Genomic DNA, 13,944 nt, shown 5'->3' on the forward strand with positions numbered 1-13,944 from the left:
GTGTGAACCCCCGGGCTTCGCAGCCACCCCGGCAGGCAGCCCGCCGGCCGCGCCGGGGGAAGGACCAGGCAGGCAGGCGGGGGCCGGGCCGCACAGCTCTTCTTCCAAAGCAAGGACTGCGAAGAGCCTTCAGAGATTGTCACTGCTGCCTCCTCGGTGTTGGGGTGGGGGGGCACGGCCTGGGTGCATCAGGCCAGAGGACGCCCGCCCAGAGCTGTTGGGCCCAGTGACCCCTTATGCCCAAGGCTGCCTCCCGCCCGGCCGAGCTCTGGGGCGCAAGGCTCCCTCTGCCTGGGTCTCCAAGGGTGGAGCCACCTGCAGATGCACACGTGTGACCCAGGCAGACGGCCGTGGCTGCGGCAAAGTCCAGCAGGGGCGGCAGGGTTGGGGCCACCCCGGGGGACCAGCCGGATGGCAGGGCCATAGGTACACAGCTGCAAGCCGTGCCCGGCAAAGCCACGGGCGCAGGATGCTCCACGGTGTCAGGAAGGCAGGACCCCCCACCCCGCGGGCCTGGCGGCCAGAGCATCGGGGTCAAGAACAGGACTCTCAAAACTTCAGATTTGAGGGGGCGCCTGGGTGGCTCCGTGGGCTAAGCGCCTGCCTTCGGCTCAAGTCATGATCCCAGGGTCCTGGGATCAAGCCCGTGTCGGGCTCCCTGCCCAGCAGGGGGTCTGCTTCTCCCTCTCCCTCCCCCTCTCCCTCTGCCTCTCTCCCTGCTTGTGCTCTCTCTCTCTCTCAAACAAATAAAATTTTTTTCTTAAAAAGATTTTATTTATTTATTCATGAGAGACACACACAGAGAGAGAGAGGCAGAGACCCAGGCAGAGGGAGAAGCAGGCTCCATGCAGGGAGCCCGACGTGGGACTCGAACCTGGGATCCCAGGACCATGCCCCGGGCCAAAGGCAGGTGCTAAACTGCTGAGCCACCCAGGGATCCCCCATAAATAAGTAAAATCTTAAAAACACACACACACACACACACACACACACACACACACACACACACAGAACCTCCGATTTGATGTTGTTTGCCATGTTGGGTTTTGAAGGGTTTTATTTATTTCTTCATGAGAGACACACAGAGAGAGGCAGAGACCCAGGCAGAGGGAGAAGCAGGCTCCAGGCAGGGAGCCCGACGTGAGACTTGATCCCAGGACCCCGGGATCACACCCTGAGTCAAAGGCCGAAGCTCAGCCACTGAGCCACCCAGGCGTCCCTGCCCTGTTGGGTTTAGGACTTGCCTGGGATCTTTCAGCCCTTTCTTGCCAACTTCTCCCTTTTGGAACAGGAGTGTTTACCCTCTGCCTGTCTTCCACCATATTCTGGAAATTCAGAACTTGTTTGATTTAAAGGTTCACAGCTGGAGAGGAATGTGCCTGAGGATGAATCAGACCTCGAGTCTTACCCATTTCTGATTTCTACAACACTTAGATGTGACTTTGCACTTTGGGCTTTTGAGTCAACGCTGGAACTGGTTAAGACCTTTGGGGCTGTGGGGATGGAATGCATGTATTTTGCATGGGAGAACGACACGAATTTTGGGGGTGCCGGCTCAGAACGCCAAGGCAAAGTTGAATGAGTACAAGGCAAGGCTAATATGCTCTCGGCACAGATTCCTCTCTCAAAAGATGGGTGTGGTGTTTTGAGTCCGTGCGTTACCCGAGCGTCTGAACCTCGATCCGTCGTCACCGTCTTCAGGTTTTCTTGCACGTTTTGTGCATTGCATTATGCACGTGATGGCCTCTCGGAAATCTAATGTGACCCTGATGTCAGTGGGCTGTTCAGGCCAGTCTGTGCAAGTGTCACCTTTTAAATGGAGAAATAGAGGAAGAGCAAGAAGAAAAGGTTTCATTGTACACGACTACTAGAAAATGGAGCACTAAGGACAATGCCAAAAATATTCTAGGACAGATAATGACAGCTGGCTCTCCCTCATCAGTTTCACTTGTTCCCTGAAAGGCCTTTGTAATTATGCCTTACTCCACTGGTCCCGGGCCAGCAGCCTGCCCCAGGAAGTCATCTGCTTCTGGTTGGAATTGGTCCTAGGCATCCTGAGCTTTAGTCCCCTGCAAGCTTTTCAGGCGTGTTTTTCAAGAACTTTTGGGCTATTCTCAGGAGCTTACATATATTCTAGGATTTGGTCTGGATCTCAAGTGTATGTGCCGACAAGCCACCCCAGAACGGAGTGGCCTAAAACAACAGTGATTTGTCATTTCTTATGAGTTTTATGCATTGAGTGAGCTCTGGGGGGTGGTTCTTTGCTCCACATGGGGTCCCTCGTGTGACTTCATTCAGCTGGGAGCATAGCCAAGGAGGCTGGAACATCTGAGATGGCCTCAGTCTCATGTCTGGCAGTTGGCGCTGGCTGTTAGCTGGGGTGTATTATGCTCTTTCATGTGCCAGCTCATCCTCCAGGGCTCCTCTCTCCTCAGGGCCTCTCGCGTGGGACAGCCCGAACTTCTCTCCACGGTAGTACCGGCTTCCAAGAGGGCAAACACAGAAACTGTGAAGCCTCTTCTGGAAGTCGCCCAGTGTCACTTCTGCCTCGTTTTGTTAGTCAAGAGAAGTCACCGGGCCGGGCCTGGTCAAGAGAAGGGGAAATAGGCTCCCCACCTCTTGTTGGGAAGAGGAGTGGTCAACCCATGTTGCAAAAGGCTGTGCAGAACGGAAGCGACTGGGGCGGCCGTCTTGAGAAACAGTCCGCCTGTCCAGCGAGAAGTGCTCCGTCATCCCCACATCTGAGGGAAAACGTGAGGGACCAAAGGGAGATGTTAAGCAGGTGGCACCGAGGTCTTCAGTAGGGGGGCCATGACAGCAGCACCGCCCTCCCCAAGTATTGGTGTCCATGTTGTCACCGCTTGATAAGCTTTGATGTGCACATGGTGGCCGGGCTGTGCACCATGACACGGTCCTGCTGGGCCATTTGTTTCCAGCCTCCCCGAGCCTGACAATCTGTCCATTTTGTGTGTCACTAACGCTATTAATAAACAAGGGGATTTTAAACCTTGGAATATGATCTTAGAGAAGGTATAAAAGTCATTGTGCCAAGAGCCAAGAGCACTCATATTAGCTCTTGCGTAAAAATACGAGCATCTAAACCTTCATTCTCAAAGTTCTTTGGGGGATTCCCCGGGGGGCTCAGCAGTTTAGCGCCGCCTTCGGCCCAGGGCACGATCCTGGGATCCCGGGATCGAGTCCCACGTCAGGCTCCCTGCGTGGAGCCTGCTTCTCCCTCTGCCTGTGTCTCTGCCTCTCTCTCAATCGGTGTCTCTCATGAATGAATAAATGGAATTCAAAAAAAAAAAAAAAAGAAAAGAAAAGAAGTTCTTTGGTTACCAGAACGTGTTTTACGTGTTTTCTTTTTTTTTTCTTTAAAGATTTATTTATTTGTTTGAGAGAGAGAGAGAGACAGAAAGAGAACGAGTGGGAGAGGCAGAGGGAGACGGAGAGAGAATCTCAAGCGACTCCGCGCTGATCGCAGAGCTGGAGGCAGGACTCGATCCCATGACCCTGAGATCATGACCTGAGCCGAAACAAAGAGTCTGATGCTTAACTGACTGCACCACCCAGGCGCCCCAAGGGCTTTCTTATTCAAGTGAAATTCATATAACACAAAGTCAACCATCCTGAAATGTCCCGTTCCGTGGCATTCAGTACCTTCACAGGGTTGTACAACTATCACCACTCACTGCAGAACATTCCCATCATTCCAAACAGAAGCCCTGGACCCATTAGCGGCCCCTTGCCAGCGCCTGCTCTCCCCAGCCCCTAGCAACCCATAATGTGCTTTCTGTGTCTGTGGACTGTCCTATTCTGGGCATTCCGTAATCAATGGAATCGTGCAATGTGTGACCTTTTGTGCCTGGCTTCTCTCACTCTGCATCATATTCTCCGGGTTCATCCATGTTGGAGCAGGTGTCACACCTTCATTCCTTGTTACAGCTGAATAACGTTCAATTGCGTGGCTAGACCACATTTTGTTTATTCATTCACCTGTTGACTCACTTTTTGACTGTTTCTGCCTTCTGACCCCTTGTGAGGTGCGTGATGTTTTTGAGAGTGGTCTACAGTGCAGCATGTACCAGTATTCTATTCCTTTCTACCAGAACATGTTTAAATGCATTTTTTGTTTTATTTAATTATTTATTTATTCATGAGAGACAGAGAGAGAGGCAATGACACAGGCAGAGGGACAAGCAGGCTCCATGCAGGGAGCCCGATGTAGGACTCAATCCCGGGACTCCAGGATCGCGCCCTGAGTCAAAGGCAATTGCTCAACCGCTGAGCCACCCAGGCGTCCCTTAAATGCATTTTAAGACATGCACAGGGTAGCTTTTATAATCCCATTGAGTTGTTCTTAATAACTGTGGGCCATTGTGATCATGCCTCGTTATTCCCAACACCACCCCCCATTTATTCTCATGCACCACACAGTGGGTCGCCCAAGCCAGGCAGAGGAGCAAACCATGGCGCTGCAAAGCAGCCCACTACCAAGCAGGGTGGCGTGGAGAAGACTCTTCTCACCATTATTAATTTGAGGACTCATCTGGGGGAAGGCCAGTATCAAAGAGAGTTGTGAGAAGAGACTGGTCAGTTGTTTGATAAGAGCACAGGTGCCCTAGAAGCAGAAATGCCCATGGCCTTGACAGTGTAACCAGAGTCACAATATTTGATAACAACCCACAGGAGAAAGTAACATGATCACCAGTAGGAATTTTAGCTCCTCCTCTAAGATAGAGCCTTTGCTACTTGTTTTGCTTGCTTGCTTATTTTCTTATAATTGGCGTCTGTTGTGAAGTACCCATGCTGAGGGGGGGCAGAGAAGCACGACTGTTAACAGAATTTTGAGCTGTCGGTTCCTACTAGCGTGAGAAAAACCTCTGCCCTCTCTCTGGGTAGAGTACCCGTGCGAAAAGCTAGCAATTACTTAAAGACCCAAGCCTCTCTACTCTATTATACATAAGCTGTTAAACCATTTATTGACTTAATACACCTTTATATGTATTATGCAAATGTACACTTATGTACAGTCACAGTAAAGATGTGATGTCAGTATTATTTAAAGCTTTAGGTTTTTAAAATATGATGAAAACAACCAGGCATAGCACAAAACAGTGTTTATACTACAGTGACTTTCTGAGTTTGAGTGCTATGAGGGGTACTCGTGTTCCTACACAGACAACAATATATAAGTAAAAAAGAACAGAGTACTTCTGCGTGCCCTGTCTGTATGAATTTTAATTCCTTTGGAGGTTGTCCAGGTAGAGATTACTTGCTAACTGTCTCAATTTGTCATTCACCCAAGGTCACAAAGTCAATGGATTAAGAAATCATAGTAGGCTGACATTGAAGAACAATACAACCACAGTTGGTGAATAAAAAAGTACTCGCTATAAAAAGTAGGGAAACTTTGTGGGACTACATAATTACAGCTATTGTTGGAAGTTTAAAAGGATCAATTTTTCAAATAAAGACATTAACTGTTTTAACTCAATTTATTTCAACTCATGTATATACATTCACACAACCATAGGTGTTTATTTTTATTTATTTTTAATTTTTAAAAAGATTTTATTTATTTATTCATGAGAGACAGAGAGAAAGAGAGGCAGAGACACAGGCAGAGGGAGGAGCAGGCTCCATGCAAGGAGCCCGACGTGGGACTCGATCCCAGGTCTCCAGGATCAGGTCCTGGGCTGAAGGCGGCGCTAAACCGCTGAGCCACCTGGGCTGCCCCTATTTTTTATTTTTTTATTGATTTTATATATTTATTCATGAGAGACATAGAGAGAGGCAGAGACAGAAGCAGGCTCCCTGTGAGGAGCCCGATGTGGGACTCGATCCCAGGACTCCAGGATCATTACCTGAGCCAAAGGCAGATGCTCAACCGCTGAGCCACCCAGGCGTCCCACCATAAGGGTTTAGCGTAGGAAGTGATAACGTATCTGATGTACAGGGTAAGTCTCCTGAGAGTAGGAAGTTCCACTTAATAAAGCTTCTTGTAAGAAATTAATAATAAATACATCTCATATATTGCAAAAAACCAAATGTACTGTTTGCATGATCCTTTATACTGTAATAAGATTGGATGGAAGACAGAGCTATATTTTCTTTATTTTTTTAAGTTTTTTTTTAGTTTTTTAAAGATTTTTATTTATGTATTTGAAAGGGAAAGGGAGTGAGAGCCTGAGCGTGGGGAGGGACAGAGCGAGAGGGAGAAGCAGGCTCCCTTCCAAGCAGGGAGCTGGATGTGGAGCTCAGTCCCAGAACTCCAAGATCATGACCTGAGCCGAAGGCAGGTGCTTACCCAACTGAGCCACCCAGTCACCCCCAGAACTATCTTTTAAGTGCAAATTAACAAAACTATTCAAGAGGGGCGCATGGGTGGCTCAGTTGGGTAAGCCTTCGGATCAGGTCAAGATCTCTGGGTCCTGAGATCGAGCCCCGCATTGAGATCTCTGCTCAGCAGGGAGTCTGCTTCCCTCTCTCTCTCTCTCTCTCTGTCCCTCTGCCCCTCCGCACCACTCACTCTTTTTTTCTCTCTCAAATAAATAAATAAAATATTTTTAAAAAAACTATCCAAGGGTTTACCTTGGAAAGAGATATTAAAGGAGTTTGGGATTTTTAGATGGTTTTCTTGCCCTCATTTTACCAAGTGGAGTACAACTAAAGCCTCAAATTCACGAGTGGGGTCCCAAACTTTTAATCACAAATCATGAGGGGACTTGTCATCTGGAAATGAATGTGATGACCAGGGTCTTAGCCACCCAAGGCCACCCAGTGCCCAGCTTAAGTGGCCAGAGAATCCCGTGACTGGCAGGGCCTCTGGCACCCATCCATTGGCCCCGTGGAGGCATGTGGGGCAGGGGGAACGTCTCTGCCTTCCCTTTCCTGTCAGGCTTGAGGCCACTTCCCCATTTGTCTCTCTTATGTTGTTAAAGCCCTTGAAACATTAGTAAGAGTGTTTAATACAGGAGGGGGTTTCTGAAGCTTCTTCACAACTGTTAATGTTTGGCCTGATAGCAATGTGTGTTTCCTTGTTCCTTATCCTGTAACTTAGCAACCAGGACATCATGGCAGTTAAAAAAAAAAAAAAAAAAAAAAAAAAAAAAAAAAACAAACCCAGCCTTCATTTTCTCTTATCCAAAACCTGTTTTAGAGAGAGAAAGAGTATACTGAGGAAGCAAGACTACTGTTTAGACTTTTACTAATGGCTTAGTTGGTTTTATGTGGTTATTCACACATATTTTATCTTTACTTACTAGAGTATGATAACCGGGAAATCAGTGATTTTATGGATTCATTTTTCTCTTTTCCTTTTGGAGCATTTGGAAATTACCTTTGTGCATAGGAAAAAAAAAAACAAGATATGCTATTGCCCCCACAACATCGGTATCTTTAACTTACTTAAATATCTAAACAGGCATACCAGAGGACAGACCTACGTTGCATGAGGACTGAAGTTTATACAATTTGGGTCCTTTTTTTTTTTTTAGAGAGAGAGATTTTATTTATTTATTTATTTATTTATTTATTTATTTATTTATTTGAGAGAGAACAGGAGGAAGAGCAGAGGGAGAGGGACAAGCAGACTCCTTGCTGAGTGCGGAGCCCAGCGGGGGACTCAATCTCACAACCCTGAGGTCAAGCCTTGAGCTGAACTCAAGAGCCAGTTGCTTAACCAACTGAGCCCCCTAGGCGCCCCTCAATCTGGGTCCTTTTTAAAGAAAAAGAAGACAAAGTCAGTTCCAAAACTGTGTGTTCACTTGGAAAAAGAAAAGAAGTCACCACAAATCACTCCCTGCTCTGGCGCCAGCCCTTTGGAGGTGGCCTGGGGTGTGAGCTGGGGGGCCCATCCCCTCCTTGTAGCCCCTGGCCTCTGTCAGGGCAGCACCATCTTTGCTCTCTCCACTCCAGGGCCATCCTGACGACCTTGCAGCCCGGCTGCAGCCTCTCCCCGAACCACCCTAACCCCGGACCCCCGACCTTGCAGCCCTCCTGTGGTTCCTTGTCCTCCGGGTCAAAAAGAAGTCAGGCTCCTTGAGCTGTGAGGGGCCTGGCAGTGTGGAGTTTTGCTCAGGAAACCTGCCTGGGCTTCAGCTCAGCCTGCGGTTTCTGGTTTCCTAACCTTAAGGAGCGAGTGCTCTCACAGCATCAGAGGTGTGGGCTTAAATTGGAAAATGTTTTCCTCTAGTCTTCAAATGTCTTTGAAACCAATGGAAATAGGAATTCCTTGGCTCTGAGAGACTCAGTGTCCTCATTGGTTCATTTCCTCCAGATGCGGGCAAAGCTACCTTTCAAACAAATTCCTCCCACTGGATCCCTGGGTGGCTCAGCGGTTTGGCGCCTGCCTTCGGCCCAGGGCTTGATCCTGGAGTCCCGGGATCGAGTCCCACGTCGGGCTCCCTGCATGGAGCCTGCTTCTCCCTCTGCCTGGGTCTCTGCCTCTCTCTCTCTCTGTGTGTCTCATGAAAAAATAAATAAAATCTTAAAAAAAACAACAACAACAAATTCCTCCCACTGACATGCATAAAGAGGAAAAGGCAAAGGCCCGCCTTCATCCCCGCCAAAGAATCTTCTCAAACTCCCCCCCAACGATGGAGACTGTCAAGGAGGCCTCCTGTGGGGACAGAAGTCCCCCCACTGTGGCTGTGCCCAAGTTTCAGTGTCTCCCTGGAGCGCTGAGCCCGAAAGCTCAGGAACTTCTGGGTGCAGATGGGCAGGGACCTCGTTGGAGTGCACTGAGCGCAAGCTAGGAATCAGTGGGCAGTTTCCAGCGTCACACTGGTGCCCACAGCTTCTCCGGCCGTCTTGCCTTAGCCCACTGGTGTATTTTCCCGAAATTCCTCTGGTTGTTCTGATGGGGAGAAATAAAGAAAAGGCAGTCAGAACCAGCCTCGGGGAGCTTGGGTAGAGGTTGGGCTCATGAACTGGCTGGGCCTCCACTTGTTTCCCTCCCAGTGCAAGACTCAGACCCGCGACAGCCGCGCTTCAGATGTCACAGGTGCCCCAGGAGCCCAACTCTTCTCCAGGAGGCCATTCTCAGGAGGGCCCCTCGCTTGTGCACCTGTCTCATTTCTCCAGCTACTTGTGTGTATCTTTCCTTAAAAGACACAGACTTGCAGCGTGCCCGATACCCTGGGCTCCAAAGAGCAGAGTGTGGGCTAAGACCACAGGAAACAGGCGGAACCAGTTCTGCAGCTAGCTAGAAGCTAAGTGTAAACAGAGCCCTGGCTTCTGGGGGGACGGGGTGGGGGGGCTACTGGGCTGGGGCTGGCCCAGGCAGAAAGCACTAGCCCTTGGGCACAAGGACTCTGGCCCCAGACTGCAAGCACTGAAAGAACACTTCGATCTGGGGGACGATCTGGGGGACGGGACAGCCCACCAAGGCTTGTGGTTTCTAAACTGGAAGACAAAGATGCTCTAGGGGCCTGGTCAGTAGTGTATCCTGGAACACAGGCCCAATTCTCGGAAACAGGACTTTCAGGCTCTCACCAGGAAAGACAAGAGAAACTAAGCAAGACGGATCAGAAACCTCAAGTGGCCACCAGACGTTGACACACAAGAACCCAGAAGCCAGCTCCAGCGCTGCAGCCAAAGCTCCAGCCCCGCCAGTAGCCGCCCTCTTGGGGAGGAGGCCTAGAGACTCCGCGAGCTGCACAGCGCACTGCTGCGGCGTCCCGAGGGCCCGGGCCCTGCTCTGATGGCAGCTACCTTGAGGTGAGTGACCACAGAGGAGACCTCCAAACGGTGAAAGCCACAGTGTTAGCTAGAGATATGACAGGCACGTGCCCAAGTGCAGGCAGGCAGCCAGCCTGAGAAGGTGCAGCTCCCAGGGACAGGCTGCAGAGAGACAGGAGGGTTTGCACACATTTTTTTTTAAGATTTTATTTGTTTATTTATGAGAGACACACAGAGAGAGACAGAGACACAGGCAGAGGGAGAAGCAGGCTCCATGCAGGGAGCCGGATGTGGGACTCGATCCTGGGTCTCCAGCATCACGCCCCAGGCCCAAGGCAGGTGCTCAACTGCTGAGCCACCTGGGGATCCTTGGACACATTTCTTCAGCAGGTGTAAAGCATGTTATTTTCCCCAGGGGTAAAAATCTGCTCTGTCTTTATGACTTGTGTGGGTGACACCCGGGTCATGTTGACCCAGGTACATCTCCAAGAAACACCAGATGTGGCAATCTTAATTAGAACTAACGAGCAATATGGTTTAGAGCTTCGATCAGGAACACAGTGGAAGAGAGTCCAGGTTTTTCTCCCGAAAAAGTCCTGTTTGACTTGCGAGAAAAGCCCCTTCTTCTTAAGTTTGGAATAAAGTTTACCCACTTGTAGATGGGGCCTTTGTGTCATTCCCGCTTCAGACACCAATGTAGAACGTTGTCACCAGCGTGGTGACACCATCGAGAGAGCAGGGGGACAAGCAGATCTGCCTGGCTGACGTGGAAGCTTCCCGGGCAGGATCACAGCATTGACCTACCTCATCAAGCCAAGAGGAAAGGCACCAATGACCCATATCATGAATGGAAAGTGGCACCCAACCATGGATGCAGTAATATTTTCAAATAATGGGTATTGTGAATGACTTTATGCCAATACATTGGAGAATGCTGTTGAAATGAACACATTTCTAGAAAAAGAAAAGGCAGAGAGTAATCAGAGCTCCTTCCAGGCGTGCATCTGCCCTTGGTTCATGGGCTTTCTTCACAGCACGGCCCCCAAACGCCAGTCTTGGCTCCCGCCTCAAATGAAGAAATCTAGATTGCCTCTTGCCCCCAAGCCGGAGGAGACGGCGGCCTCTCAGCCCTCGCCGAAGGGAGGAAAAGAACAGCAAGAAGCAATTGAGTAGATTGATGAAGTCCAAAAGGAAATAGACAGACCTAATGAACAAACCAGTGACGAGATCTTGAAAGTAGAACAGAAATAAAACAAACTTCCACCAACCCTTTTCTCAGAAGAGGTCAGACTTTATTGCCAAAATTCCAAATTTAGGGGTAACAACATTTGTCAGCCATCCGCAAGGGGCTGCACTGCCTGGGGAGGACGATGAAGAGGTGCTGTATTATTTGCCAAGAGCCGAAGTGACCAAATTTGAAGATATTAAATCAGGGCACAGAAGAGATTTCTTTTTTTTTATGTTGATGAAAACCCTTAGTTCGAAAATAACGTTCCCGCCGAAGGATTTGATCTGAATAAAAGAGGTGATCCATCTTCAAAGTCCACTGAAATCAAATGGAAATCTGGAAGGGATTTGATGAGAAACATTCAAGTCAAAAGCAGAATAAAGCCACCAGGAAGGGGCATCTGAGTGGCTCAGTGGTTGAGCGGCTGCCTTTGACTCGGGGCGTGACCCTGGGGTCCCGGGATCGAGTCCCACGTCGGGCTCCCAGCGTGGAGCCTGCTTCTCCCTCTGCCTGTGTCTCTGCCTCTCTCTCTGCCTCTCTCTCTGTCTATCATGAATAAATAAATAAAATCTTAAAAAAAAAAAACCACTAGGAAGAGACTGCATGAGACACCAGAGAGCTTCTTCAGCTGGTTTCCTGACCATTCTGATGCAGATGCTGATGAGTCAGGAGAGGTCATCAAAGACGACATTTGGCCAAATCCATGACAGCACTGCTTGGTTCCCAATGGTTCCCAATGTGGATGATGAAGCAGGGGAAGGACAAGAAGAGGATGATGAAGATGAAGGATTGGGAGATATTGATGAAGGAGATGAGGACAGTTAAGAAGATGAAGATGGTGATGCGGGGGGAGAGTAGAGGAGGAGGAAGGAGAAGCTGAGTAATGGATCACTGGTGGATTCCAACCTTCCTTTGTTAATGTTCTCCAGTCCCTGGGAGCAAGTTGCAGTCTTTTCCCCCCTCTCCTCTTGTACTCATTTGCCATGTTTTTTGAACTCTCTTTTCCTCTTTTTTAAAAGTATTTATTTATTTATTTATTTATTTATTTATTTATTTATTTATTTAAGAGAGAGAGCGCACAAGCAGGGGGAGAGGCAGGTAGAGGGAGGGGGAGAAGCAGACTGTGCTGAGCAGGGAGCCTGACGTGGGCCTCGATCCCAGAACCCTGGGATCATGACCTGAGCCGAAGGCAGACACTTAACCAACTGAGGAGGCACCCAGGTGCCCCTGAAGTCTCTTTTCTTCTCTATATCATGGTTCTCAAGTTATTTTGGGGGGTAACACCTTGAATAGAATTCAGTGGGTAAAGAATCTCGACCACTTTCTGTTTCCAAATTCATTTTTAATCCTTCCTGTCTCAACAAAAACTTTATGGAATCAACACCTCTATGCTCTGTGGGAAAGAAGAAAAATCTTTTGTTCCCTTAGTTCTGCCAGAAGCTGGGGGGTGCGAGGCCCTGTGTAGCACTGCCTAGAATTTTAACTGTTTTCTTCTTTTCTCTGGATATTGGGCTCAGAGATTACACTGTGTCTCTGTGTGAATATGGACACTTAACATTTACCAACATTATCATCTGTGTACTTTCTCTTGTTTAAAAAAAGAAAAAGAACCTTAATAATGCAGTTATAGAACATCAGCAGAGGGGCACCTGGGGTGGCTCAGCCGGTGAAGTGCCTGCCTTCGGCTCAGGTCATGATCCCAGGTTCCTGGAATCAAGCCACCCATCGGGCTCCCTGCTCTATGGGGAGCCTGCTTCTCCCTCTCCCTTTGCCCCTGCCCCTGCTTGTGCGCGCGCGCTCTCTCTCTCAAAAAAAAAGAAAAAAAAGAGTGGGCTTGAGATGTTTGCATGGGCTAAGTGGGCATTTTGACAACATGGCTTCTCCTCTGGCATGTTTAATTGTGATCTTTAACAGACATCCTTGCAGTTGAAGAGGACACTTTTATCTTTTTTAATTTCTTTTAAAGATTATATGTATTTATTCATGAGAGACACAGAGAGAGGCAGAGACACAGGCAAAGGGAGAAGCAGGCTCCCTACAGGGAGCCCGATGCAGGACTCGATCCCAGGACCCCAGGATCACGACCTGAGCCAAAGGCAGACGCTCAACCACTGAGCCGCCTGGGCATCGTGAAGATGACACTTTAAAAAAACTTTTTTAAGATTTTATTTATTTATTTATGAGATACAGAGAGAGAGAGAGATGCAGAGACACAGGCAGAGGGAGAAGCAGGCTCCATGCCGGGAGCCCGATGTGGGACTCGATCCCGGATCTCCAGGATCACGCCCTGGGCTGAAGGCGGCGCTAAACTGCTGAGCTACCCGGCTTGCCCCAAGATGACACTTTTAAAATAAAATTCTCTCTTAAGAAACAAAACAGATGCGGGGCACCTAGGTGGCTTAGCCGGTTGAGAAGTTGAGCATCTGACTCTAGATTTCAGCTCAGGTCATGATCTCGGAGTGGGACAGGTCCTGTGATGGGCTCTGCACTCAGCAGGGAGTCTGCTTGTCCCTTTCCCTCTGCTCTCTGCCCATCCAGCTCATGTGTGCTCTCTCTCTCTCTCATAAATAAATAAATAAATAAATAAATAAATAAATAAATAAGTAAATAAAATATAGAAAGAAAGAAAACAAGTGAACATGGGCAGCCCTGGTGGCCCAGCAGTTTGGCGCTGCCCTCAGCCGGGGTGTGATCCTAGAGACCTGGGATCGAGTCCCACGTCGGGCTCCCTGCATGGAGCCTGCTTCTCCCTCTGCCTGTGTCTCTGCCTCTCTCTGTGTCTGTCATGAATAAATAAAAATAAAATCTTAAAAAAAAAAAGAAAAGAAAACAGGTGAACATAGGGGAAGGGGAAAAAAAGAGAGGGAGGCAAACCATGAGAGACTCTTACGGATGGAGAAGAAACTGAGGACTGATGGAAGAAGGTGGGTGGGGATGGGCTAGATGGGGGATGGGTACTAACGAGGGCCCCCGTTATGATGAGCACTGGGTGTCGTATGTAAGTGATGAGCCACTGAATTCTACTCCTGAAA

The 13,944-nt window shown here is 48.9% G+C and overlaps 1 pseudogene; it reads left to right on the forward strand.

The window, feature by feature from the left end:
• The first annotated feature begins 9,716 nt into the window (after nt 1–9,716).
• On the forward strand, nt 9,717–11,912 carry LOC140627482 (protein SET-like; annotated as a pseudogene).
• Nucleotides 11,913–13,944: the final 2,032 nt, after the last annotated feature.

The sequence above is a fragment of the Canis lupus genome, chromosome X (assembly GCF_048164855.1).
Source record: "Canis lupus baileyi chromosome X, mCanLup2.hap1, whole genome shotgun sequence".
Classification (NCBI taxonomy): Eukaryota; Metazoa; Chordata; class Mammalia; order Carnivora; family Canidae; genus Canis; species Canis lupus.